Source organism: Jaculus jaculus, chromosome 9, assembly GCF_020740685.1.
Source record: "Jaculus jaculus isolate mJacJac1 chromosome 9, mJacJac1.mat.Y.cur, whole genome shotgun sequence".
In the NCBI taxonomy this organism is placed as follows: Eukaryota; Metazoa; Chordata; class Mammalia; order Rodentia; family Dipodidae; genus Jaculus; species Jaculus jaculus.
In genome coordinates this window covers 9978076-10005042 of record NC_059110.1, presented here as the reverse complement: position 1 = coordinate 10005042, position 26967 = coordinate 9978076, and the positions used below count along the sequence as shown (strand labels likewise).

Here is a 26967-nt window from a genome sequence, read left to right as displayed (position 1 = left end):
GAGAGAAAGAGGGAGTGAGTGAGAGAGAGAAAGAGAAAGAATGAATGGGCACGCCAGGGCCTCCAGCCACTGCAAATGAATTCCAGATGCATGTGCCACCTTATGCATCTGGCTTACATGAGTCCTGGAGAGTTGAACCAAAGTCCTTTGGCTTAACAGGCAAATGCCTTAACAGCTAAGCCATCTCTTCAGCCCTCAGCAACTTTTTAATTAAGATTTCAGATGACTTTTTAACTTCACCAAAAAGAAATGCCCAATTATAAGTTCACAGGTCTTATTGATAATGAAAGGAAAGTATGTCTGGTGGGAAACTGAGTATTTTATTGCAGAAATGTCAGGCTTTTACACCGAGGTAATCATAATCAAGACCCAAATAAACTGAACCACTTTCTACCCTTTCATTTAGTTATAAGGCAGCCTTTTCTTTGTTTGATGTTTAAAAGGCTAAAAATAGCTGTGAATACTTTTTTCAATGTGTGTTAACATTGTAAAGGAGATTATAAAGTTTTTATTATACCAAGTCCATGTGACTAGGTCTTACTAGTTTTGAAGTAGAAAAGAAGATTTTGAGCAAAATTTAAAGCATATGCATTTAAAAAATGTTAGCTATAGTCTGTATTCTTTTTTTGTTTGTTTTTCAAGGTAGGGTTTCACTCCAGCTCAGGCTGACCTGGAATTCACTATGTCATCTCAGGGTGGCCTCGAACTCACGGCGGTCCTCCTACCTCTGCCTCCTGAGTTCCCGAGTGCTGGGATTAAAGGCACGTGCCACCATGCCGGCTTGTTGTTTGTTTTTTGAGACAAGTTTAGATGTATCCTGGGTTGGCCTCAAACTCACTCTGTAGCTGAGGATGGCCTTTAATTCCTGATCTTCCTGCCTCCACTTTCTGATGCTAGGAGTACTGAGCATGTGTCGCCACACTCGTCCTTGCTTGGTCTTGCTTGGTTTACAGGTTGCAGACATGTGGACAGACAGGGTGCTACCAGCGTGAGGCTTGTCAGCGCCACCCGCCTCCTCCCAGGAGTGCTGTGATTGGCCGAGCACGGTTGTGCGTACAGCTGCTGATATTCTGCAGAGGAAAAGTTGGAGATAATAATGACATTGGATATTTATTGAGTGGACTTCACTACCTAGGCATGGCTTTGCTTTGGATGCCTTCCAGAGTTTTCTGTGTTTGGTTTGTGAACCTCTAATGAGCTGAATCCAGCTCATTTAGTATTGCTCATATATTTCTGCAAAGGATTAAGATGCAGGAATTCAAGTTTGTAAATTGAGTTGCCCACTTACCAGCTGAGTGGTAAGTTGTCTTTGGCTCAGGGGTCACAGTTTCATTCCTGGCTGGCTTTCCAATCCTGTGATAGGAATTTCAAATGAGTATTCTGTTAGAACTGCAGTGCTTATATGGAGTTTAACATGGAGAGTATCTCTGCTTATTTTTGTCTCTAAGTCAGGGGAAACTGGCCACTGACTGTTTGATTTTTGTATTAAACATGTGAGTCTTGATTTGTATGGTGATAATTTTATGTTTGAAATACACTCATGACTGGGTTATTGAAGCATGACGTGATAATAGCACATCGTTTCAGTCTTTATTAACTGGAACTAGACTTGTGGTATTTCACTTGCTGATTCTCCCACATCATCAGGCAAGTACATGCCTAAACAGATTAGTTTTGCACGGTTCCCTAAAAACTAGTCTATTTGGATTTTTATTGAGTTGAGAGGGGAAATGAATTTTCTATGCCTCTGTGGAGAATGTTCTGCCTCCAGGCTCCTGAATTTCAAACATGGGGATGGTTAACAGAAGTACACTGCTTGATTTCATCAAGCACAGAGCCACACAGATGTAGAATTCTTAAGCTTGCTATGATTTGAGTTTTTTTTTAGAATTTTTTTTTTAACTTAAACTAACATCTCCTTTGCTTGATCAGAGACATGGGTGAGCAAAGGTTCTAGTTCGTTTTCTCTGTCTTCTGTGATCATGAATATGTATATAGACTTTTTCCAACTTACTTAAGAAAGATTTTATATAACATAAATAGCACTCAGGAAAAATAGAATTTTATATATGTATATGAAGGGAAAAATAGCTATAGAAGCTGCTCTTTATTTGTGTCAAGCAGATCTCAAACATTTACCTCAACTTTTCTGAGATTTTGGGTTATTGGGTTGAGATATTAACTGTCTTTGCTTTGGTGTATTTGGGCAGTGTAATACCTAATTAAAAGCTGAAAAAGGATGGGCTGGAGAGATGCCTTAGGGGTTAAGCGCTTGCCTGTGAAGCCTAAGCACCCTAGTTCGAGGCTCGGTTCCCCAGGACCCACAAGCCAGATGCACAAGGGGGTGCACACGTCTGGAGTTTGTTTGCAGAGGCTTGAGGCCCTGGCGCGCCCATTCTTTCTCTCTTTTTTTCCCTCCCTCCCTCCCTCCCTCCCTCCCTCCCTCCCTCCCTCCTTCCCTCTTTCTCTATCTGTCACTCTCAAATAAATAAGTTAACAAAATTTAAAAAAGAAGCTGACAAAGGGAAAGAAAGCAGAGTGAGATAAGTTCATGAATGCTTTTATAACTGGAAAAACATATCTAGCTTTATAAAATACTTTGTTATGAAGTCCTAATCAGGAAATGTGATCATTGTCTTGAAAGTGGCAAAATTAAATAGGAGATAGTTAACTATGTTAAAATCTACCTTAACATTAGTTTAAATTGAAGTAAAAACTGAATTAAAAATAGGTTATTTTAAAGATGACTTAAAAATGTGAGAGGTATTTTAATTTGTGTCTTTAACTTATCTCCTACTCTTTTTTTTGGTTGGGTTTTTTGCGGTAGGGTCTCACTCTACCCCAGGCTGACCTGGAATTCACTCTGAATTTTCAGGGTGGCCAAGGTGATCCTCCTACCTCTGCCTCTCCCAGTGCTGGGATTAAAGGCGTGTGCCACCATGCCCGGCTTAATCTCCTACACATTTTAGCTGTCTCTAATTTAATACATCTTTTGAGTAGAATGTTTATTTCAGAACACACGCATTTTATTTGGTACCATCTTCACAGCCAAAACACTTCTTCCAATGCAAATGTTTATTTTGGCAGCAGCTGTTTCTAAGAAGGGGACAAACATTACAATTCTTTGGCTAAAATAAATGTTTCTGTATTTATATTTTTTGTCTATTCTGTAAAAAATTCTTTAACATAAAATAAAAATCAAATTTTGATTGAGTTTGGGACAGTTTTTCTGAAAAGTAAGGGTTAAATGAGGGAAGAGCAGTTTAACTTAAATTTTCCAGAATTTTTTGACATGAAATTTTGTTTTTGATTCTGTCTCTGTATCCTAAATGTGAATTCAAGGATGTAATCTTGGTTTTTTCTCCTATTTTTGAAGTGTGTGAGAGGGTGTGGCAGGATGAGCAAGGGGCCCGTGGAGAGGGGTGGGTGCCTAGATTCCACCTCAGCTGCAGACTCTTTATTTTTGAGTCAGGGTCTTACTCTAACCCTGACTGGTCTTGAACTCACAGGAATCCTGCTGCCTCAGCCTCCCAAGTGCTAGGGTTAAAGGCGGGAGCCACCACACCCTGTTTCTCTAGACTTCTAATATTCTGATACCTTCTGTATTCACGCACATCTTCCCTTGTCTGTGCACACATGTTCGCATCACACACGTACATAAAATAGACCATTGTCTGACCGTGGCATTCTCATGCAATGAGATGTGTTCTATACTAAATATAGTTCGTGTGTATACTGATGCAACTAGCTCAACATAACAGCTACGTGAAATGAAGGCTAGAACTCTGGCCATGGATGATGACATGTTGTGAGCTTTCCTTGGCAGTGTTGTTTGCAGCAGTTTTTAGACAGCAGTGCTCTGTGCTGCTGTGCTGGGAGCCAAGCCGCCTGCTTTGCGCACCTGAAGTGTTTGGAGTTCTTTCAGCCCATGGCACATTTGTATAAATAATAGCCTTTTGTTGGCCACATTCTCTTCTGCTGGCCTCAGTTGTTCTCAAGCAGTGACTACAGGCCAGTATTGAAGGTTTACTGACAAAATACACATGCAACGTACACTTCTGCTTCCAAGTAGATAGATAACAGATGCCCCTGCCTTTCAGCCAGAGCTCCCTGGAGATGGGGTTTTGTACCCTCCCCCTCCCCCCCAAGAAAGAAATGTTTCTGAGAAGATTTGTAGATATGGTAATTTTTATTTTCTCTTTAAAATTTAAATTTCTAGAATACTAACTGGTTTTATTCTTTCTTATATTGTAGTTGGATTTAAACATATTTGAAACATTCAGTGTGACAGTTTTAGATTGGATTGTGAGTTAAATGCAGTTAAAGAAAATCTTTTTAGCGCTTTTCCTAGAAATAAGACAAGACTGTACTTGAAATTAGAAATTGTAAGATGATTTCACTTTTAGTTTAGAAAGTTACATTGATAATTTGTTTCAGGGACATTTCCATTATTCCAGATAATATATGTAGAATACATATATTTTTACATTGCTGATAGCTTATACTGCTTTAGCATATGTATAATTTCTACCACATATTTCATATATATTGACTTTCAACCCCAAACTTTCCTATTATAGTTTTATTTTTGAGTTGTAAATTTTAAGTGTATATTTTACATGGAATTAGAATTACTTGAGCATATTTTAAATAATTTTTACTTACTCACTTTTACCAGAGAGATGGTATATTTATGTTAAAATTTAAACAATTCAAATAAAGCCAACAGTTGATATAATAAAATCAGCCAATCACATTCCTCCATTGTTCTCTGAAAAACAGAGTCTAAACAACAACAAAAATCCCACATGATAAAAGTTAAACTGACATATCTTAGATGAGTGGTTCTCAGCATCTCCCCAGGGGTCTCCAAGGATGCTGTGTCGTTGCTGTAAGACACTGGGTCCTCTGGTTTCCAGAGCTCCCTCCGTGATGCCCTGGGCAGCTGTGTGTAGGAGTGAGAGCTGCCCCGCCCCTCCAGGCTTACTAGAGAGTCACGAGCTGGAAACGCAGCCCTAACCAAAAGGAATAAAATGGCCAGAACCTGACTTTGGGCTGATTCTTGTTTAATCTGTGTATGTTGGTGGAAAGGTCTGGACCTCACTGTATTCATCTTGGATTTGCCCTTTGAAGTACCATTAAGTAATGCCCTTTGATTTCAGCATGAGACTTTAGTTTTGTCATTTAACAGTCTTAAATATTTATGCATTGATACTTGCCAAATTATTTTGATGTAACGGCTATCCCAAAGTCTTTAAAATTCTCTCTAAAGGCAAAAGAGTCTTAGCAAATGACTGGATTTATTACAATGAATTATTTCCTTCCTTCCTTCCTTCCTTCCTTCCTTCCTTCCTTCCTTCCTTCCTTCCTTCCTTCCTTCCTTCCTTCCTTCCTTTCTTTCTTCTTTCTGGCAGAGTCTCACTCTAGCATCTGCTGACCTAGAATTCACTCTGTATTCTCAGAGTGGCCTCGAACTCATGGCAGTCCTCTTACCGCTGCCTCCTGAGTGCTGGGATTAAAGGCGTGTGCCACCACGCCCGGATGTTTTCTAGTTTTTAATTTTATCACTTGAAAAGTTATTCGGCTAACCTTTTCTTCTGAATGCCTGCCCTCTGTTAGATGTTTAGCATGTAGGGTGTCTTTGTTATAGAACACCGTCAGTTTAACCCTTACTTACCTGGAGTCACACAAAGACCCAAGGAGAGATCCTCAGTTACACATTTAACACACTACCACCTTCTGAGTGGTTCAGAAAATCAGTATTGTGTAAAACTGAAGTGAAGTGTCAAGTGTGAATATAAATTTTCATAGTTATATTCTATGCTATTGCTTTCATCCCTGTTTAACCCCTATGAGGCTGTGCCATGGCTTGGATTGTGTATTTTAAGACAGGTCCTCCCCTCCCCTCCCCTTCCCTCCCCTCTCTTTTGTTTTGTCTTTCTTTCTCCCCAAGACAGGGTCTCATTCTAGCTCATGCTTAACCAGAATTCACTATGGAGTCTTGGTGGCCTCAAACTCACAGTGATCCTCCTACATCTGCCTCCTGAGTGCTGGGATTAAAGGCATGCACTACCATGCCTGGCTAGGTTCTTTTCTAAGAATGAAAAAAGGAGTTTTCTTTTAAAATATATTTATAGCTAGCTGGTGGTTAAATCCCTTAAGTAAAAATTATTTAGGGCATGTTGATTACTTTTTAAAAAGAAGTGTGTGTGTGTGTGTGTGTGTGTGTGTGTGTGTGTGCTGTAAACAAATGCCAGACAAACGTGCATGGCTTGACATGGGTACTAAGTAGGGCATTGAACTTGGGGCCGGCAAGCTCTACAAGCAAGTGCCTTTAACTGATGTGCCATTTCCCCAGATTTGATTATTTTTATTTGCAACATATTTAATTGAGGGCACTTATTCTTACAGTTTTGAAAAGTAACCAAAAAAGTTAATTTTGTAGTTGTGACTGAAGTTAAGAAAATAGAGAGAGAGAGAGAGAGAGAGAGAGAGAGAGAGAGAGAGAGAGAGAGGGAGAACACATATACAGTGGAGACGGGGGAGCCTGACAGAGCTCCCTGGGATACTTCCTAGAGCTAAGGCATCTTGTGTAATCAGACTTCCTTAGGCCTTGAGAGGAACTTCCTACTCGGAGCTAGATTAGAAATTTCTGGAAGTTCTAGAGCTCAGATATGAGTTTGGGAAGTGTGTATAAAATATATAACACAAATTGGATTTGCTTACTTAAATAACTCAAAGTCAAAATACTTGTTTAAAATACCAGAAATCAGAATGTATTCCAAAGGATTAGCCAAGTCCATTTATCTTTATTGGTATTGACTCAGAGTAAGAATATTAACTTCCAGACTAACTAACTAGCCAGTTAGATAGCTAGCCAACTAACCAACCAAAGAGCCAAACAGTGGAGTTGACCCTTTGGATTGGGTAAGGGATAATATTCCAAGTCAGTCCTAGAAAACACCAGCAATCAGAAACAAAGTAAGACCAATAACGGTAGTAGTAAAATGTCCAAATATTTGAGTTAAATGCAAAAACCTGTCTTTGCTAAAGTAATTATGTCTTACTTGGTGATCTTGTGACTTAGCATTACTAGTTCCCAGGGAATGTTTCTGTGGCTGGTCCCTAGGAGGGCTGGAGACACGTGTGTGCTGGGAAAGGGGACTGTCTAAAGATACTACATAAAGGACAGTAGGCACAAGTGATTTCCTAGTGCCAAGTAGAGAGAGCAAGCCTGTGGACAGTAGCTTTTACTGGTGAAAAGTGAGGTTGAGGTTCAATATTCCAGTAAAGTTGGTAGCATTGTCACTGGTTTCTGAGAGACCCAGGGAAGGGGAAAGGAAATGATCAAAATGAGTCATTGCTGCCTGTGGGCTTTGTGATTTCAGAAAAATTTTAAAGCAGCAGCCAATCACCTGCTAAAGGTGCTTGCTGGCCAAACATATCAGCCCTGGCTCTGTTCCCCTGCACCCACCTAAAAGCCAGACCTACAAAATGGTGCATGTATCTGGAATTGTTTGCAGTAGCAAGAGGCCCTGATATGCCCATTCTCTCTTGGCTTTTCTTTCTAAAATGAAAAGTAAATGAGTAAGTATATAATTTAATATATTTGTAAAAAGGAGCAGTCAAATTCTCAGTATGTTTTGGGGCTGTCCCAGTGCAGTCATTTTCCAGCCTGCCTTCTCTTTTTCCTACTTGCACGTCCTCTGCTGTTTGTCTGGAGTCATGGAGATGACAGAGCTCATTACCCAAGAACTGACCAGATTTGGGTGGTCAGGGAGAAAAGGAAAGAGTAAAATTCCTTTCTAACAACCATTTGGGTTGCTGGGAAGAACTGGCACTTTTCTCTGAGATCTTCTGACTTCCTCCTTATTCTTTTTTCTCATTCCTTTTAATCGTCAGGAATGTGAAATGGGTTACTTTGTGGCATCATTCACCTTAGTCTTAATGCCACCACATGTGTCCGTGTGCCTAAGGAAATTCCAGGATGATGGTGAAGGGTGCCTTTCTCTACACTGAGCAGGCCAGGAGAGCGTGCAGAACAGAGCCAGGGCACGGGCTTCTCTCTGACCCAGACATCAGTTTTACTGCTGAAAGCTACCCGCATTTGAAAATGGGTGCCATGTAATGTGGTGGCTTCCAGATCAGAACTGTTAGGATCAGTCTAACTGACAGAGTTTGAGATACCAAATGTATTCAGATCACAAGACAATGGATTGGATTTCAGAGTTGTCGGTTGTGGAGGCAGAGCTCTTGAGTTACTGGATTGTGTGTGTGTTTTATATACATGTGAGAAGAGATGCCTGGGCCCAGGCAGATGTCATTTGTCCTCTGTTGTGCTTTTGCCTTGTTTCCTTGAAACAAAGTCTCTCACTGAACCTGGAGCTCATGCCATTTTTTGATAAAGGCTAACTGACAGTGAGTCCCAATGATCCTCCTGTCTCTGTCCCCCTCAGCAATAGAGGACAAGCATGCATGGTCATGCTTGGTGTTTCGACGTGGGTGTTGGGGATCAGACTTGGGTCCTTTTGTAGGAACATAGAATTATTCCTGACTATTTCATTTCTCTCATTTAAACATTTCCTTCCCCATTGTTACCTCCTCATCCTACCTCAGTGGCAGCTCCTTCCTTTGGTTGTCAAGTCCCATACTCTGGTCATCTGTTTTCTCCACCTTAGCCCGTTGACTGTTCCTTCAGAGTGGATCCAGAATTGGGGAGCTTTCTCCATCTTGGAGGCTCCTGTCCTGCCCTAAGCTCCTCCACCTCCCAGTTGAACTTTCGCCAGGACTGGCTCCTCCCTGGACTCCCTCCCATTCACTGATGCCACATCAGAGTTTGTTTCCAGCTTGGCAGCCCGAGCATTCCTGTCAGAGGATGGAGCTTAGGTTGTGGCTGATACCCCCATTCTGCCCGGAGCCCACAGATTCTACCACCTCTCCTCCTCCTGCTTGTCCTTTCCCTTCCTCGCGGTCTTCCTCTTCCTCTTCTAAGAGGCCTTTGACCAGCACCTAACCCTATCTGATGTCAGTGAAGTTGCAGTACCTTTTGAAATTGCCTCCAGTCTTTTGTCCTGGTGTGTTTCCCCCTTCCACATGCCACATGCTTATTGACCAATGTTCTTTTTGGAATACAAGTCTTGCGATGGCAGAGCCTCCATTTCACCCCTGCTGTAGACCCTTTATCTAGACCTGACAGGGCATTTCAAAATACTTTTTAAAAATGCATGAATTGGTAGAATTGTAATATCTGGATATGAAAATGCATCCAGCCCCATGTCTGAGTCTTTTAGTTGTGTATCAACACACATGGGTGGCTAGTTGTGGAATGGACCACTCACTAAGGTCTTTGTAGTTTCTGGTTAAATGTATATGTGCGTGGGGTCTGATACATGGGTTTGCATTTTATTAGTGTTTTATTTTAAAATTAAAAAAAAATACTAATTTATTTGACTGAGGGAGAGAGAGCATGCAAGCGAGCGCCCATTCTGGGGCCTCCAGCCAGTGCAAACTCCAGATGCATGAGCCACCTTGTGGGTCATGGGAAGTTGAATCTGGGTCTGTAGTCATCACAAGCAAGTGCCTTAACCACTAAGCCATCTCTCTAGTCCCTATTATTTTATTTTTAATTTTTTTGGTATTTTTATTTATTTATTTGAGAGCGTCAGGCAGAGAAAGAAAGAGGGAGGGAGGGAGGGAGGGAAGGAGGGAGAGAGAGAGAGAGAGAGAGAGAGAGAGAGAGAGGGAGAGAATTCACTATGTAGTCTCAGGGTGGCCTTGAACTCACGGTGATCCTCCTACCTCTGCCTCCCGAGTGCTGGGATTAAAGGCGTGTGCCACCACATCCAGCTTCCAAATTACTTTTTGCATCAGGGTCTCTCACTGAACCGAGAGCTCACCAATTTGGGGCCACTTTGGCTAGGCTAGTTATCTAGCAAGTCCAAGTAATCTTTCTGTCTCTGCCTCCTCAGCACTGGGAATGCAGGCTTGGGCTGTTGTGCCTGGCTTTTACTCGAGTACCAGGAAGGCGCACTAAGGCCGTCGTGCTTGCACTGCCAGTGCGCTGCTGACCGAGTTGCTTCCCCAGCCCCCTTTGGCCCAGTTTCTTATTTAAGTAAGATAGACTTCCACCCGCAGACTGGTGACAGTCGCAGTGCCGGGCTACTGAGGCCTTCCTGCGGGTGTCCTTCACCTCGTGCATGCTGCTGTCTGCTTCCCTTTCCAGGGTCATGGTGTAGCTGATTACCAAGGGCTTTTTCTGCCTTGGGCTTTACTTGACTGGGACTACCCCACTTGATCCTCATGCTGGCCTTCACCAGTGGTGATTTCATCCTCACCTCACAGGGGAGGACACGGAGGCATGTCAGATTCACATGCCTGTAAGAGGTAGAGCAAGGATTTCAAAACCATAATATTTGAACTCTGAGACTGTCTATGACATTCTTTAGAGAAATTTTTTTGGAGGCAAAATTCATGTAATGTAAAATTAAAAGTGTATAGTCTAGTGACATTTAATGCATTTATAGTGTGTAGCCATCTCTCTTGTCTACTTCTCAGGTACTTTTGCTGCTTCCAGATCAGGGCCTGTGTCAGTTAGGCAGTCACTCTCAATTGTCCTCTTCCCTAACCTTTTTTTTTTTATTTTTAATTAATTTATTTATTTGAGAGCGACAGACACAGAGAGAAAGACAGATAGAGGGAGAGAGAGAGAATGGGTGCGCCAGGGCTTCCAGCCTCTGCAAACGAACTCCAGACACATGCCCCCCCTTGTGCATCTGGCTAACGTGGGACCTGGGGAACCGAGCCTCGAACCAGGGTCCTTAGGCTTCACAGGCAAGCGCTTAACTGCTAAGCCATCTCTCCAGCCCCAACTGCTCTTTTCTATCTCTGGACTCACTTATTCTGGATGTTTCCTGTTTAGAGGATCATACTATGTGACCTTGTGTGCCTGGGCTTTTTTTCTTTTAACAACACAATTTTTAGAATTTGTGTCTGTTGTATTGTGTCTCAGTACTTTATTTCTTTTTATGGCTCATTGATGCTTCATTTGTGGATTTACCACTTTTTGTTTTCCACTTGTCTACTAATGGACACTTGAGCTTGTTGGACCTTTTGCTTGAATAGTGCTGTTAATGAACATTTGTGTTCATGCATTTGTCTGAATACTTTAAATTCTTTTGTGTTTATACTGGAGAGAAGTTGCTGTATCACATGGTACTTTATGTTCAAAATTTTAAGGAACTGCTAAACTGTAATAGTGTGGCTGTACTGTTTTACATTAGAAACATTGGATTTTATTTTTGGAGACTATTAAGGACCAGGACACTTGGTCTGGGCCTTTCCATATATCATCTCATAATTCTCACTAGGTTCTGAGGTGAGTATGCTGCTTCCTTTGCCGGTGGGTATAGAGTTAGGAGGCTGGCCTAGAGTCATGCTGTGGAGAGTGGACTCCCCTGTCTTTAGAGCAGCCTTGAGGTCCACTCCGGCCTGGTGTTTCAGCAGGTATAGCGTGTTCCACTGGTAATGTGGGCAAGGCTGTCAGGGGTGGTATGGACACAACCCTCCGTAATGGTGGAGGCTCATAAAGCCGCACTGGCCTCTCCTCCTGGCTCTGGTGTGCTCCAGCGCCCCTCTGGCACTGCCCCTCCTCTTACCTTCCCTTCTGTCTGAAGCGCGAGCCCTCAGCCTGCAATTTGGGCAGGCGTCATTATCCACTTAGAACGCGATCATATCGTACCCTCTTCATGGAATTCATTTTCTTGTGATTATCTTCTGTTTATGGCAAGTAGTACTGGCTTTATATTTAGGGCAGTAAAATACAATTATTTGAATTCCAGTGATTCCCTGTGTAGAAAAACAACATGCTGTGAGCTGAATTCCCTCACTTTTTGTTCAGCTTAGCACTAGTCACTAGGAATACCAAGGTGACAGTGACTAGGTCTTTGTTCCTAAGGACATTGGAGGGGACATTACAAAGAGATAAGATGAAGAGAGAGAGAAATGATGTAGTGCGCACAAGTTTAGTTTCTTGCTTTTGTGCTGTGGCCCACAGAGGGACACTTACTTAGCCTGGGTAGGACTGGCATAGGACCCAGGGGGAGGTGTTAGCTGGTGCAAGTGAAAGCCGAGCTGCATTCACATGAATACCACCACGTCCACTTGCTTGCTGCTGTTTTGTCTTGTTGAATCAAGAGGACAGGATTGAGATCGCCCATGGCTTGTTAACTTAGTTGTCATCGGATGGTGATTGGTTAACTAGAGGAGCTGGAAGTCCAAGTGGGAATAGACACGCCCCTAGATACTACAGGGGAGCATGGTGAGCTGAGGGGCATTTGTAGAACATGATTCTGGACTAACTGCATGGGGGAGGGGAGATGGCTTCCAGGAACGGGAGACATTAGACTGGATCTTGAGGTAGGACTTGTGGGGTATGAGTGTGTTTTTGGGGAGAGAGGGGGTGAGTGAGTTGTCTTCAAGTTTTAGAGGGGTTTATGTGAATTTACAGAAAAATGTAGTATTTTAAGTCTGCGCAGGTATAAGCATGGATTCTAGCCTTCTCAGCTTTTGCCTGCAGTGTCTTCTAAATTTTTCTTTCTATCTTTACCCATTCTGGTGCTTGATTGATCACTTCAGAGAGTGACAGGAATGGTTTTCTTTAGATATGAAATACTATCTACACTTTGAACCATCATCACTTATACTTCTAGAATGGAGAAAATTCCTGATCTTCACATATTAGAAAGGGGTAGAAATATGTGTTTGTAGACATTATTTTGATAAGTCTGCCTTTTAAAAAATGGTTGTGTGATTTCTATTAACTTAATTTTTTTTCTACATCAAGTTATGCTAAGCTGGACCTATATCATAGAATTCAGCCACTTCAATGATAGTTACATTTATAAATAGAGAGTCCATATTTAGCATTATAGCTTCAAATGCTGATGAGCTAGGTTTAGAACTAGAAATCTGCTAAAAATCTAAGTAATATGCAGATAGTGTTATTAGTGAATGTTTAATTAGGTAAATGATGGGGAAATACGTAAAGAAACCGAATTTTAAATAAAAACTTACTTTCCTGCCATGCATTTCCCTTTCCTTCTATTGCTTTTTTAACTTACTTTTAATTTTTTTTGTTTTTTTGAGGTAGGGTTTTACTCTAGCCCAGTGGCTCAGTGTGACCTGGAATTCACTATGGAGTCTCAGGGTGGCCTTGAACTCACAGCAATCCTCCTACCTCTGTCTCCCAAGTGCTGGGATTAAAGGTGTGTGCCACCACGCCCAGCCTTCTATTGCTTTTTTATATTACAGGTTTTGGTTAAATCAACAGTGATCACATTAATATGACTATAAAATAACTGTTGGTAGTTGATTTATAGACCATGAATGTATCCCATTAATGTACAACTTTTTGTTATCCTGGAGTTGATTTCCTCATTGCTTTAGAGTGTGTGTGTGTGTGTGTGTGTGTGTGTGTGCGCGCGCGCATGTGTTTGGTGTGTGCATGTGAATGTGTAACTGGGTGTTAGGGGTCCAGTTCTTGAAACCCAAAGACTAGGTTTGTTTCTAATTTTAATGAAAGAATTGAATAAAAAAGACTGAGGAGAATAATTATTAGATTATTATATTTATTGAGGGAAATACAGAGTTAAAGCACCCATGTTTCTAGAGATCCCATGTGGAGGGCCTGGAAAAACTGGAGAAAAGAGAAAAGAAAGTTCAGGGAGCTCCTGCCATGTGGGGAGCTGCAGGGGATAAAGGAGCCATGTGGAGAGTAGGTTCCAGAGGGGCCTCCCCTTGCGCAATCCTGAGCCCAGACCCCTGAGGGAGAAACCGCCCTCCCTTGTAAAGGGATTTATAACCTTACCATGGGCTGTCTTCTGGCTCAGGTGAACCAGAGGGATAGCTGGTTGGTTAGGGCTAGGGGCTGTCTTAGGAGGAGGCCAACTAACCGTGACACCAAGTTCCAAGGGCTGAACTTTATTTATTTCAGAGACAGAGAGAAAAAGAAGCAGAGAGAGAGAGAAAAAAAATGAATGAATGAATGAAAATAGGTACACCAGGGCCTTCAGCCACTGTAAATGAACTTCAGATGCATGTGTGACCTTGTGCATCTGGCTTATGTGGGTCCTGGGGAAGCGAACCTAGGTGCTTTGGCTTCACAGGCAAATGTCTTAACCACTAACCAATCTCTGTAGCCCCAACCATGATATTTAAATCCTATGAAAGACCTCCTTCCCAGGAGGGGTCCTGGTTGTTTATGGAAAAACAGGTCTAGAGAACTAGGCAAGAGATAAGAAGTTAGATCATCTTTGATTTCTAGCCAGTTTAGACTTTCCTGTCTTTTTACGTACAGGGGTCTAGTCACCTTAACTGCACTCCCTCTCAAATGTACATGCTTGGGGGGGGTCATGTATGTGTGTGCGCGTGTGCCTGTGGAGGCTAGAGGGTGATCTTGGGTATGTTCTCAGGCTTCTTTCTTCCCCTCCCTCTCTCCCTCCCTCCCTCTCTTTATTCTTTCTCTTTATTTTTGTTTTTTTGAGGTAGAGTCTCGCTCTAGCCCAGGCTGACCTGGAATTCACTATGTAGTCTCAGGGTGGCCTCTGACTCTTAGTGATCCTCCTACCTCTGCCTCCTGAGTGCTGGGATTAAAGGCGTGCGCCACCTCGCCAGGCTCCCAGCTCCTCTGTCTCCCTTCCTTCCTTCCTTCCTTCCTTCCTTCCTTCCTTCCTTCCTTCCTTCCTTCCTTCCTTCCTTCCTTCCTTCCTTCTCTCCTTTTCTGTTTTCTTTCTTTTGAAGCAGGGTCTCACTCTAGTCCAGGCCAACCTCGAACTTACTTACTTGGTACCTCATGCTGGCCTTGAACTTAATTTAGCCTCCTAAGTGCTGGGATTAAAGGCATGTACCACCATGCCCAGTTCATTCACTTTTTTTTTTTTTGAAACACCATCCCAACCAGTTCGGCTAGACTGGCTGGCCAGTTCACCTTTCTCTGCCTCCCCAGTGGTGGGATTACAGACACCCTCTACCATGCCCAGCATTTGTGTAGGTACTGGGGATCAGGTTCAGATCTTCATACCTGTGAGGCAATACTTTACTCATGGAGCTGTCTTCCCAGCCCTGCTTTAAGTTTTGGAGAAAGGTGTACAACACTACTATTCTACCCTCAGGCCTGGATGAAGTGGTACAGTCCCTTTAATATGGTGGGATCATCAGTTGAACAAAGTCTTGTGGCCATTTTAAGCTTGCTGTTTAAGCTTGAGGGCCTGAGAGAGGGAAACCACTCATGTTCGATTCCCTAGAGCCCACGTGAAGAGCTGGGCACGTGTGGTGTGCACCCACAGGCTGTGGGGCGGTAAAGGGTAGGCTTTAGGGCCAGATACTTGAGAATCCTGGAGCTTGCTGACTGAAAAGTGGCAGTTGTGGGTTGAAGGAGAGACCCAGCCTCAGGGAAAAACATGGATGAGCAGTAATAAACAAGGGCACCCGAGATCTCCTTCGTCATTCACATGTACATTATGGTGTACATACATGCATATACTGTACATAACATACCACACACCGACATGGACAAACATGCTGTTTTTGTTTTTGAAAGATTTCTTCTGTAGTCTCCTAATCTGTGTTCTAAGGGCTGGAGGCAGGCTCTGATGCACTGTCAAGTCTGCTGGCCCTTCGCTTCTTGTTTTGGTGCAAGGTTCTAGTTACCGTCAGAGAGTACTGTGTCCTTGGAGGGGCCTGCACCGTGGTGGACCTGATGATGGAGAGGAAATGGGCCTCGCATGTTTGTGTCTGTGTCCCCCTTCCTAGTCACTCATCCTTTGCTCGCAGAGGGACAGGGCATCTGGAGATCTGGCAGCGGAGTGGAGGTGGCCTGTTGCAGGGATATGCTTTAATTTAATCTCCATTTTCCATGGACTCCTCTCCTGCTGGCCCCTCCAGATGGTAGTTCTCTTCTGACTTCTGCTGACAGGATTGAGGTGAGGATTGGGAAGGGGCCCTTGAATTGCTCTGTGCAGATTTTTTTATCCAGCCCTCTGCCACCTCCTGATTCCTGAGTCTTTGGGGTTCTGTATTTTAATTAGCTTGCTTCTTATCCTCTCACCTAGAACAAATTAAAACTTTAATTATCACTTGTCTCTCAGCTTTTCTTCTTCCAAAATTTTTCATCTCTCATCTACTATAATCTCACCTCATGTTTTCTTTTTCCTTATGGATTTATACTTTAAAACTATTTTAGTTTTTACTGTTATTTTAGTGCAGGCTGTATGAAAGTACACATGAGCATGAGTATTTAATCTATTTTCTAGAAATCTCTACAAAGACATTTTTAGTAAAAGCAATTATCTTACCAACGTATTGTCTACATATTTGGATTTCACAGTGCGCCACCCAGTAATATACTAGAGTTTTCAGTGGCTCAAGGAGTTTGTAGACTAAGAATCAACCATGAATAGAAGGACTAAGCACTGCCACTGGAGTATCTCTCGTTGGCAGGGCCCTGGCCCAAGGAGCTGCGTGTGAGGCTGGCTGGCCTTTGTCTAGATTCACCAGGAAAAGCGTCATGGACCTCAGGAAGCCCTGTGCAGGGGACATCACCCTACGTAGCAGGCAAGGGCCAGCCAGCAAGGGGTCTGCAGTAGGTACGTGGGACCTGGGGAAGAAACCCTAGGATGGAGAACTGACAGAAGAGCGTTGGTGGATGGATGACCAGGGGCAGTTTCCAAGGTGAATAAGGGTGAGTTGGGTATCATGATGAGGTCAAGGATCATCCTAGTGTTTTACATTTTCAGGAGATGCCAGATGCATTCTGTTACACGAATCTCATTGGCATGTAGACATAATTTTTGTGATTGCTTTTTGCTTTTAGGAGAAAAAGGCAAGTAGACTATTAAACTTGTATTTAGTCAAAGAAGGAACCTCGCGGCTGTGGAGCGGGGCTGTGCAGGTCTGCGTATGGCTGCTGCTATTTCCAAGTGCTCACAGCAGCACAGCCCCTGACTGAAGCGCCCCCCTCCTGGCCTCCTTGTCCTCCTGCAGGACAGTGGCGTTCTTCACAATTAAGACAAGAATCACGACAGAGATTAGCAGCTTCTGTCTTCATAGATGATGTGGTACTCCTATAAGGCAGAAAATTTTATTAAAGTTTGCTTAATGTAATTTTTAGCAACAAAAAAAGGAATGAAAAGAACCTTCTGCTTAATATCTGTTAATCCAGAAAACTAAGTTAACTATAGCAGCACCATCCTGGAGCTCTTCAGGATTCAGTTGTCTGGGGTTTATCTAAAGGAACAGCTTCATGGTATCTGTATGTGTGGCCCAGTGCCAAGACCAGTGGGAAACTAAAACAACAACAGCAAACTGTTAGAATAATTATAACAAAAGTCAAGTTTGTAGCCTTCTGTGTCAGGAATGAAAAATATGAGTCCAATTTATTTGGCTGGTGTTTGGTGTTCACACTGCTGTTTACATAGCTATGCATATGGTCTTGAGACCAAGTGTGCTCTTTCCACACGAGCCGTCCACCCACTTTATCAGCTGTGTGGCTGTGGCGTCGTCCCTGCTTGGTAAGTAGGACAGCCTGGGCACGGATCCTACACACAGCCCCGTCCTCTCCGGAACGTGTTTCGCTCCCTGTGCACTTTTGGTGCCCTCCTGGTGGCCTGATCCTTAGGCCCCTGTAAGTTAAAAATACCGGGTGTGTGGTCTGCCAGCTGGCTCAAGGCCAGGCTTTTTATAGCCTTGCCTGGCCTGGGAATGGAGCTTAGTGCAGGGGAGGTGCAGGGGGCTTCTCTGGAGAGGTAGACAGCGAGGGCGGGGAGCCCTGCCGCCTGGCCGTCCCAGCTCGGTTGTCGTCATAAATGTAAGAGTCGTCTGATGCCAGCCCTTCACTGATACCTTTTGGTGAGATATTTGCCACAATAACCAAGGATAGATGATTTTGAGGAAAAGTTTCCTTTCTTTTTAAAGCCTGTTTTACCATCTGCTAAGGAGAAGCTTCTCTGCCTGGCTACTTACACTTTAACTAATTAATTGAGCACCAGGTTCCTGGACATATTTATTAAATGTCAACAACTTGGGGACATTTAGTCTTCAATTTCAGTCTTTTATGTCCAGTGGCATTTTTCTTAAATTATGTCCAGAATTTCCTTGGGATCATGTATGCTATTTGTTAATTCTGAATTATTGCTTAGGTTCTTCTGAAGAGATCTATTTGTTGTCATAGTTCCTCCTCCTCCCCTACTTGTACCTAGAACCCCCTTTTTGACTTCTTCTCTCCATGCCCTCGTTCCTGGACACTCTTACATACCACAGCTGCACGTGAAAGGAGGAAGGGCCTGACAGAATGCTTTAGTTTTGTTAGTAGATATTGTTAGGGAAGTTGCCTGATAAAGTAAGAAAGAATGTTATAGAATTGTCATTACGGATCACATTCAGGCCATACCCTGCAGTGAGCAAGGGCGTGACTCACAGTTAGGATGGAGAATATGAAATAGCACAGTGTCCGCTAGTTCATAGAAACGCCTGCGTTTATGTGGCCCAGAGAGTCAGGTTTAGATGTGTCTGGAGAAGTTGTTTGTCTTTGCATGCTTTTCTGTCCTGAAGAGCAGACAACCATATTGTTTCTCCCTCTTCTCTTACCTCTCAATGGAAGAGACAAGAGAAGAAGAAGACAAGTATTCGAGTTTTGTTTTTTTTGGGGGGGGAGCAGGGCAAGGGACTAGCGCTGTTAAAGTGCACAGTTGGTAAGCCAGTTGTCCCAATTGGGTGGACCCCAAAGAAGGGAAACCGCATCACTGGACCTGACAGGGGTCACTGAGACAGAGCTCCTGCCGCTGTCTTGCTGAAGCCTCCCGGCCGTCTTTCTCGTGACACCCCCGTGGGTCTTCTCCACAGCGTGGGGTCTTCTGGATCGTGAGGTAGTCTGCATGGCTCTCCTTGAACTCGTAGCCGTCCACACACCCTGCACAGGTTCAGCAGCCGTGACCCAGGTCCACCGGGGAGCTGCTCGTGCTCGTGAGAATCAGGCCAGCGTTGCGAGCAGCGAGCTCGTAGGGGAGGGCGCTTGCGCTTTGAGCCCGTCGTTCTCGGAGACCAGTGAGGGCCGGTGAGGTTGGGCGGTGCTCGTGTGCTGGGGCAGGTCGTGGTTAGACTCTTTGGCTTGGCCAGTATGAACTTTATATTTTTATTAGTCATTTGGTGATTTTGGACTCCAGCATTTTATAAGAAAATAGTTAATTTTTTGTTCCTTAAGAGCTGTTTCTAAAACATAAGAGGATTTTATGAATTAATATTGTGATTTTCTAATTTGATAGGTAGAACAAGAAGTATTGTTGAGTTTCCAGATCATGTTGTTCAGTAGTATTACTGTGTGTGTGTGTGTGTGTGTGTGTGTGTGTACACTTGCAGATCTATGTGTGTGCAAGTCAGAGGACAACTTGTGGCCATTGGTCTTTGCCTTGCACATTGAGGCAGGCTCTCTCGGTCACTTGTTCTTATTGTTGCCCTGTCAGGCTCGCTGGTCTGTGAGCTTCTGGGGAAGTTTTCTGTCCGCCTCTTCCTTACTCTCAACGAGATTATAGAAGCCCACGATGGCTTCCTGCACTTGTATGAGGTCTAGAACTCTGAACCTGGCTTACGCAGGCTTGAGCAGCAAGAGCTTTATCCACTGAGCCATCTTCCCAGCCTGGTACTAGGGTGTTTTGTTTGTTTCTTTTCTTTTCTTTTTGTTTTTTTGAGGTAGTGTTTTGCTCTAGCCCAGACTGACCTGGAATTCCCTATGTACTCTCAGGGTGGCCTCGAGAACTCATGGCGATCCTCCTCCCTCTGTCTCCCAAGTGCTGGGATTAAAGGCACAGCCAGCTAGGTTTTGATAAGATATGCATAACTGAAAATAGTTTGCTTTATTTCCAAGTAATTGGTACAATGCCACATTTGTTAGGGAATGGGAAAATAGTTCTTACCTCCCTCTTTTACCTCTTTAGTAGTAGTCTTTGTAAAAGCTTTTTAGCTGTTGAAATGCTTAATGTGGACAATAAAAGAGTAAAGTCTGAAATCTTCTTCAGAGATAAAAATTTGCTACATGTCCATCCAAATCAAGCTTTAATGGTGTGTGCAGTGTGACGCGTACCCTTCTTTAGTGTCTTTTTTTTTTTTTAAATTATTTATTTATTTATTTGAGAGCGACTGACACAGAAAGACAGGTAGAGGGAGAGAGAGAGAATGGGCGCGCCAGGGCCTCCAGCCTCTGCAAACGAACTCCAGACGTGTGCGCCCCCTTGTGCATCTGGCTAACGTGGGACCTGGGGAACCGAGCCTTGAACTGGGGTCCTTAGGCTTCACAGGCAAGCGCTTAACCGCTAAGCCATCTCTCCAGCCCTCTTGCTTTGTTTAATATAGCCATACTTAGCTAGTGCGTGTGGTGTTCTGTGTGAGTCCGTCATCAGGCATGCAGTTCCTCTCTTGTGGCAGTGGCCCCTGTGATGGTTTCAGGATGTGTTTAGTACACGTGTTGCAGGAGTGCTCCGATAGTGTTCAGTATGGTAGAGCTCTTAATTAAAAAAATGTTATTTATTTACAAGGAGGGAGGGATGGACGGGGAAGGGAGAAAGAGAGAGGGAGAGAGAGAGAGAGAGAGAGACGGAAAATGAATGGAGAATAGGCATATTAGAGCCTCTAGTCACTGTAGACAAACTCCAGATGCATGTGCTGCTTTGTGCATCTGGCTTTACATGGGTACTGAAATTGAATCCTGGTCATTAGGCTTTGCAGGCAGGCACCTTAACTGCTGAGTCATCTCTCCATCCCCCCTTTTATTATATTGGGTTACATAAGGTCATTTTTATGCATATATATAGTATTATGTGTGTGTGTGTGTGTGTGTGTGGTATTTTAAGCATGTATCCCCACCATGCTCTTCCCCCCTGTTTTTCTCCCCTCCTACTTTATGAAGGTATTTCTTTAGATAAATTTCTAACAGTAAAATAAGGGGTCAGGATCACCTATACTGTAATAGGAGAAATCAATCAAAATTAAAGAATTTAACTTCCACTGGTCTTCTGTTTTTTTTTTAAGCAAATATTTTTATTTATTTGCAAGGAGAGAGAGAAGAGAATATGAGAATATGTGTGCCAGGGCCTCTAGATAGATACATTGCAAATAAATTTCAGATGCACGCACCCCTTTGTGCATTTGTCTTTACATGGGTTCTTGGAACCAAACTCTGGTCATTAGGCATTGCAAGCAGGTGTCTTAACTGCGGAGCCTTCTCTCTGGCCCTGGTCTTCTGCTTTTAACAGTATTCTTTTCCTATACCGTCCAAAAGTAAGGACTATAGAAGACTATAATTTTTAGGAGAGGTGTTTCTTACTAATAACTTTTGTTTGTGAATGGTGTATGATATGTGCACACACATGTGTTTATTTGTATATGTGTTTGCACATGTATGTGAACATGTGTGTGGAGACCATTGTCCACTTTTTGACACAAAGTCTTGCTGAATTCAGAGCTCACCAATTTAGCTAGATGAGTGTCGCAGTCAGCTTCACGTTGCAGGGATGAACATCCAGAGCAGGCAGAGGCTGTGGGAGGAAGGGATGTTTACTTCCAGGCGAAGCTCCGCAATGGCGGAGGAAGCTGCCCTCTTCTTCACAGGTCCACACAGAGAGAAGCGCCACCAGCAGCACCACGTGCAAGCCCGCTCCACGCGCCCCGGGCAGAGCTCAAGCGCCATGCACACCGCTAGGCTCAATTACAGCTCTGTCCCCAAACACCCCTTAGGGCTGGACCCTGGGATCTGCTCACAGTGACACCTCTTCCAGACTGGTAGCTGGAAGAGTACAAGTTTTAATAAGCTCCTGAATCTCTGGGGAATCCATCCAAACTGCTGCAGTGAGCTGTCCCCGAGGACGTCCGCCTCACTGCTGGGGCCACGCAGGTGTGCCGCGGCGCAGACCTGCCGTGGGTGCTGGGACCCGCGCTCCGTCCTTGTGTCTGGGTCTGTGACAGCACTCTACGCCCTCACCGTCTCTCCAGTCCTTTTTGTTGTCAGGGTTTTTCACTAGCACTGGATCTGCCATTGAAATGCTTGCCTTTGCTTAAAATGTAAAATAAAATTTTGCTTGCATTTTGTAGTTGATGATTAGTAAAATGGCAAGCATATCCCATTTGGTGAACTGTTTTTTTCCTGTTTTACAATCTGTACTATGTACTGTAACTCTCAGGAAACTTACTGAGCTCATTCTTGTACTCTGAGCATTTTTGGACTTTGTAGTAAAAACTAAAATTTAAAATCTGGAAAGTAGATGATGTCCATTGGCCAGTAATAATTTAACTCTGTTACATGACAAGTGCTAAAAACATATGAGAAGATTTCTGCTCTCAGGAGACTGGGGATTTGGTTGGAGTTTTAAGTCTTCAGTATTTGAGAGGATCAAAAGCCATTAGCAGAGTAAGGATGATGGGAGCGCTACAGTCAACCCCCCACCCGTGTGTGTGTGTGTGTGTGTGTGTGTGTGTGTGTGTGTGTGTGTGTCTCTATGCGCATGAGTGCCAGTGTGCACTTGCCATGGTGCGCGGGCTGAGGTTGGAGGACAACTTTTGGGCATTGGTCCTTGCCTTACAGCTTATTTTTTAAATACACGTAGTTATTGGCAAGCAGAGAGATACAGATAGAATGAAGGGAGAATAGGTGCACCAGGGCCTTCAGCCACTTTGTGCATCTGGCTTTATGTGGGTACTGGCGAGTTGAACCTGGGTCGTCAGGTAAGCTCCTTAACCACTGACCCATCTTTCTAGCTCCACCACCTTATTTTGAGGCAGAGGTTCTAGTTGTTTAGCAATCTGTTTGCTAGGCTGGCTGGCCTGTGAACTGCCATAGGATTCTCCTTTCTCTGCCTCCTTTCTTGTCCCTAAATTCTCTGGGATTACATATGCCTGCTACAGCATATGGATTTACATGGGTTGTGGAGATCTGAATTCAGGAACTCAGACTTCCTTGGGAAGCGCTTTATTCACTGAGCCATCTCCTCAGCCCATATGATCATTCTTCAGTGCTAGGGTGTATGACTCAGTGCTTGCCTGGCATGTTCCATATCCAGTTTCACAAAAACCATCATAGCGAAAGCTTGTAACAGTCACACAGTGGCTCCTCACTGCGAATTGTGTAATTTCATAGGGGAATATGCACTGCCTAGAAAGCTTCACTTTTTTTCTCTATATAAGTTGAAATCATACCTAACAGCCTAATGTTTGTTCATAACTACTTCTGAGTCAAAGGAACTTGCGTTTTACAAAGATTACCTTTTAAAACCATTGACCTGACTGAAGATGCCAAACACATTGTCATCCTTCTTGGAAACCACACTGACTGAAAAAAAGGAAATGCCCTAAGATTTTTTTTTTTCTCCTTGCCAATAGAAATGATAGGTGTTTTCTGAAACTGTATAGATAATATAAAGTAGTTTTAAGGCACAAAAGTTCCTCTAATGCTTTCGCCAAGAGGTAATATCACTGGTAACTATTTAACCAGTGTTAGAAGCTGTGGAACTTTGTAGTCAGTGAGTGTTTACTCGCAGTGCAGGCCTTCTGCATGGTCTGTGTGGTCATGTCACATACATATTCCCACACCAGACTGGACAGGCCCAGGAGTTTTGCGTGCTCCTGCTGCGCGTGATAAAGCATCCACGCAGCTAAGGCACAGGGACAGAGTGAGCTCTGCAGGCAAGGTCGTCGTGTGCCAGAGCGCCTCCCGGCAGTGCGGGCTCTTCCTGCTCCTCATCGAGCTGCAGTCCAGGATTCAGAATGTCTGACTTTGAGGAAAGCAGATCTCTCTAATTCTATGGGGTTCAAATTGATCGTTCCTTTTGCAGCCTCTGCTTGTCTTGTCTCCTGTGATGCCCCCACGTTTAGTTGTATACCTAGGAAATAATGAAAAGTAAATTTTTAAAAGAACTTTCCCTCAAGTATTCCCCTCTCCGACAGGTGGGTTGGACTCCCTTGAAGGCTCTGGGGCCAGGCTACTTCAGAGCTGCCCTTCTGGGAGCTGTCTCACAGTTCTGCTACTCAGACCTGGCCTGCCTTTGACTGGAAGTGCTCAAGATAATTTCGAGCTATAGGGTGTCAAGAGTGAGTTTGCACTGGGCCTGCACAATGTAATAGGGAATTTGGCAAAGATTGTTAAAATTACTGTTTTTGCATTCAATAACTAAATGCAGTAAACAACTCTGGCACAGTTAATTTATTTGAATATTTATTGGTTGAGTGCTTCACATAGAAACCTAAAATAATGAAAAAATCCAGTACATGTTCAGAGCTGATTTGGCTTTTTAAAAGATTCTAGGCTTGAATACAGCTAGCTAAATGCTCCTTAGCAAAATTGACTGGCATTAAATGTGTCCCTGTGGACTGTGGCTTGAATCAGCCTCCTGTCCTTTAAAGGTATTACGGAGATGTTGTTAGCTGTCATTGTTAGGCTGGACTAGACAACAGGTACCTTCAGATGTCCAAATACATGTTTTTAACATATTTTCTCCCCAACTGGGGTATTATCTCTAGCATAAGCATATAAAGACTTTGAGTCAGAATATCTTGTTCAAATTGCAGAATCTATCATAAATTTTATTTCTGACTAAACTTAAGGAAATTAAGAGCCAATGTTTAAGACTTTCATTAATTCAGTGTTTTTAGAAAAGATGTTTTTCTGAGACTATGTCTCTATTCCAACCAGAAGGTTATAATTTTTCCTTCTTTTAGACCCCACATCTTACCAGTAGTGTTTGTTTTTTCAAAAATGACCACAAGGAGACATGTCAAGACCACCTCAGTGGATTATCCAGAATATTAAAGTTTGATTTAATCATAACAATCATAACAATTGACTGACTATTAATAGCTAATGACTTGTATTATATTTTCCCATGCCTGTGAGCTATGCTATTTTAGACCTTTCAGATTATAATCATTTACCATCTAGACAGAAGACTAGAAAGGTTTTTTCTTTTCATTTTGGTATAGTTTTAATACTTAATGTTTCTTTCTCCCTCAGTTAATTTACCAAACAAGCAGATTTGGAAACCTAAGCCTTCCTCTGCTTTAGTGAGCTTGCTGTGAAATGGAGAGGAATCCTTTAACAATCCCAGAGAGGACATGCCGCCTAGAACTTCGGTTCTTTAAGGAAGGTGCCATTTGCCAATAAGACAGTCACCTGCCGGAGTTACCAGGCCACAGTGTAGCTGCACGTTATAGCCTTGCAGTGCTTTAGGACCAGATTAGGACTTAGAACCTTAGACTTCCAGGGTTAGCTGTATGCTTCAATTAATTCCTAGTTAACACATTGGGATTATGGCACTTAATATGCCTATGCTGAATTGTGCTGAGACTAGATAAAAGTCTATGTAAGAGTGACTTGAAATTCATTGACATATTCTTTAAAAACTCATTTCAAAATTCTGGATCTAGGAGTTGGAGAGATGGCTCAGTGGTTTTGCTTGCAAAACCTGCAAGCTTATATTCAATTCCCCAGCATTCAAACTAGATGCAAAGTGGCTCATGCTTTTGTGATCTCAATGTGCCTGTGATGGTGGGAGACAGAACCAAGGAGAATCCAAGCTGCCTGAAATTTGTTTGTAATCTGGTGGCTCATTTGCCGCTTTAAGAGTCTTAAGCCAAGTGCACGCCTTTAATCCCAGCCCTCGGGAGGCAGAGGTAGGAGGATCATTGTGAGTTCAAGGCCACCCTGAGACTACATAGTGAATTCTAGGTCAGTTTAGGCTAGAACGAGATCCTACTTCAAAATGAAAGAAACTATCTTCATGAAAATGTCCTCTTTGCTGTTCTCAGCTATCTTCTGACCTCCATTGACCTCCACTTGTGTGCCATGGCATGAATGCCTCCCAAATGCAACTGCATCTAAAGAAAGAAACTTAAAAGAAAAAGAAATCCAGGTCCCAAGGCTGACCTTTGTGGAGGTCTAGGCCTCTAACTTGGTCATTTTGGGGCACATACTTTCTTTCAGCGAGGTCATGGTGTGCTGTTAGAAGCTTACTTTTTTCATCATCCACTGAGGCATGTTGTGGTAGAAGAGGCTGCAAGCTGTAGAAATTTTTGACTGTTTGCTTTGATTGGCCAGCATAGCTTTCTTTAACAACTTTAGGTCGTGCTACTTCTTGGCACTTCCTTTTGGGCATTCAGACATAACTGTCTTAACCTCTGACAGCCGGGTTCTGCATCTTGAGGTGAGTCTGACCATGTTGTTTGCCTCTTCGGTTTTTATAGGATTAAGTGAGATGACACTTGTATTCAGTGTTACAACTTACTGGAAGCACTGAGTTAAAAAAAAAAAAATTTATTTATTTGAGACAGCCAGGCAGTGAGGGAGAGGATATGAATGAATGGATATGAATGTGTGTGCCAGTGCCTCTTGCTGCTACAAACTCTAGATTCACGTACCACTTTGTGTGCCTGGCTTTATGTGGGTACTGGGGAATTGATCCCAGGCCGGTAGGCTTGGCAAGCAAGCATTATTAGCCACTGGCCCATCTCCCCAGCCCCGACTCTGACTTTTTTTTAATGTGTAGAAAATGAATTGTTGAGTTATGTAGTAAGAATTTTTTTGTATCATAAACTGAACTGGCCAACTAGTATCCATTTTTCTATTCTCCTCCCCTTGAGCTAAAATGAGCTTGAAATAGCTATTTTCTTGGAGTAATTATTGACTTGCATTTTGGGATTTTTCAGTGAAGCTCAGGAAATTTAGGTTCTTTATGACTCAGAATGGGAGGGAATGTAGGAAGCTTGGGAAGCAGAGGCAGGAGTGGGGAGATGGAGTGTCTGGTCACTCTGCCGGACTTTGGGACAGGAGGCTCATTAAATCTCCTCTGAACCCAAGGGAGGGTGAATCAGTTCTCAGATCTGAAAGAGTTGTCTCAGGAGTGAGGAAAGCAAGACAGCTCTGTGCCTTTTGAAACCCTA

General features: G+C 43.2%; 1 protein-coding gene across 8 annotated transcripts in view; it reads left to right on the top strand.

Annotated features, from left to right (window-relative positions):
* The window catches only part of Arid1b (AT-rich interaction domain 1B), a 389392-nt gene that overhangs the window by 52496 nt on the left and 309929 nt on the right, over nucleotides 1-26967 (top strand). The window lies entirely within an intron of this gene.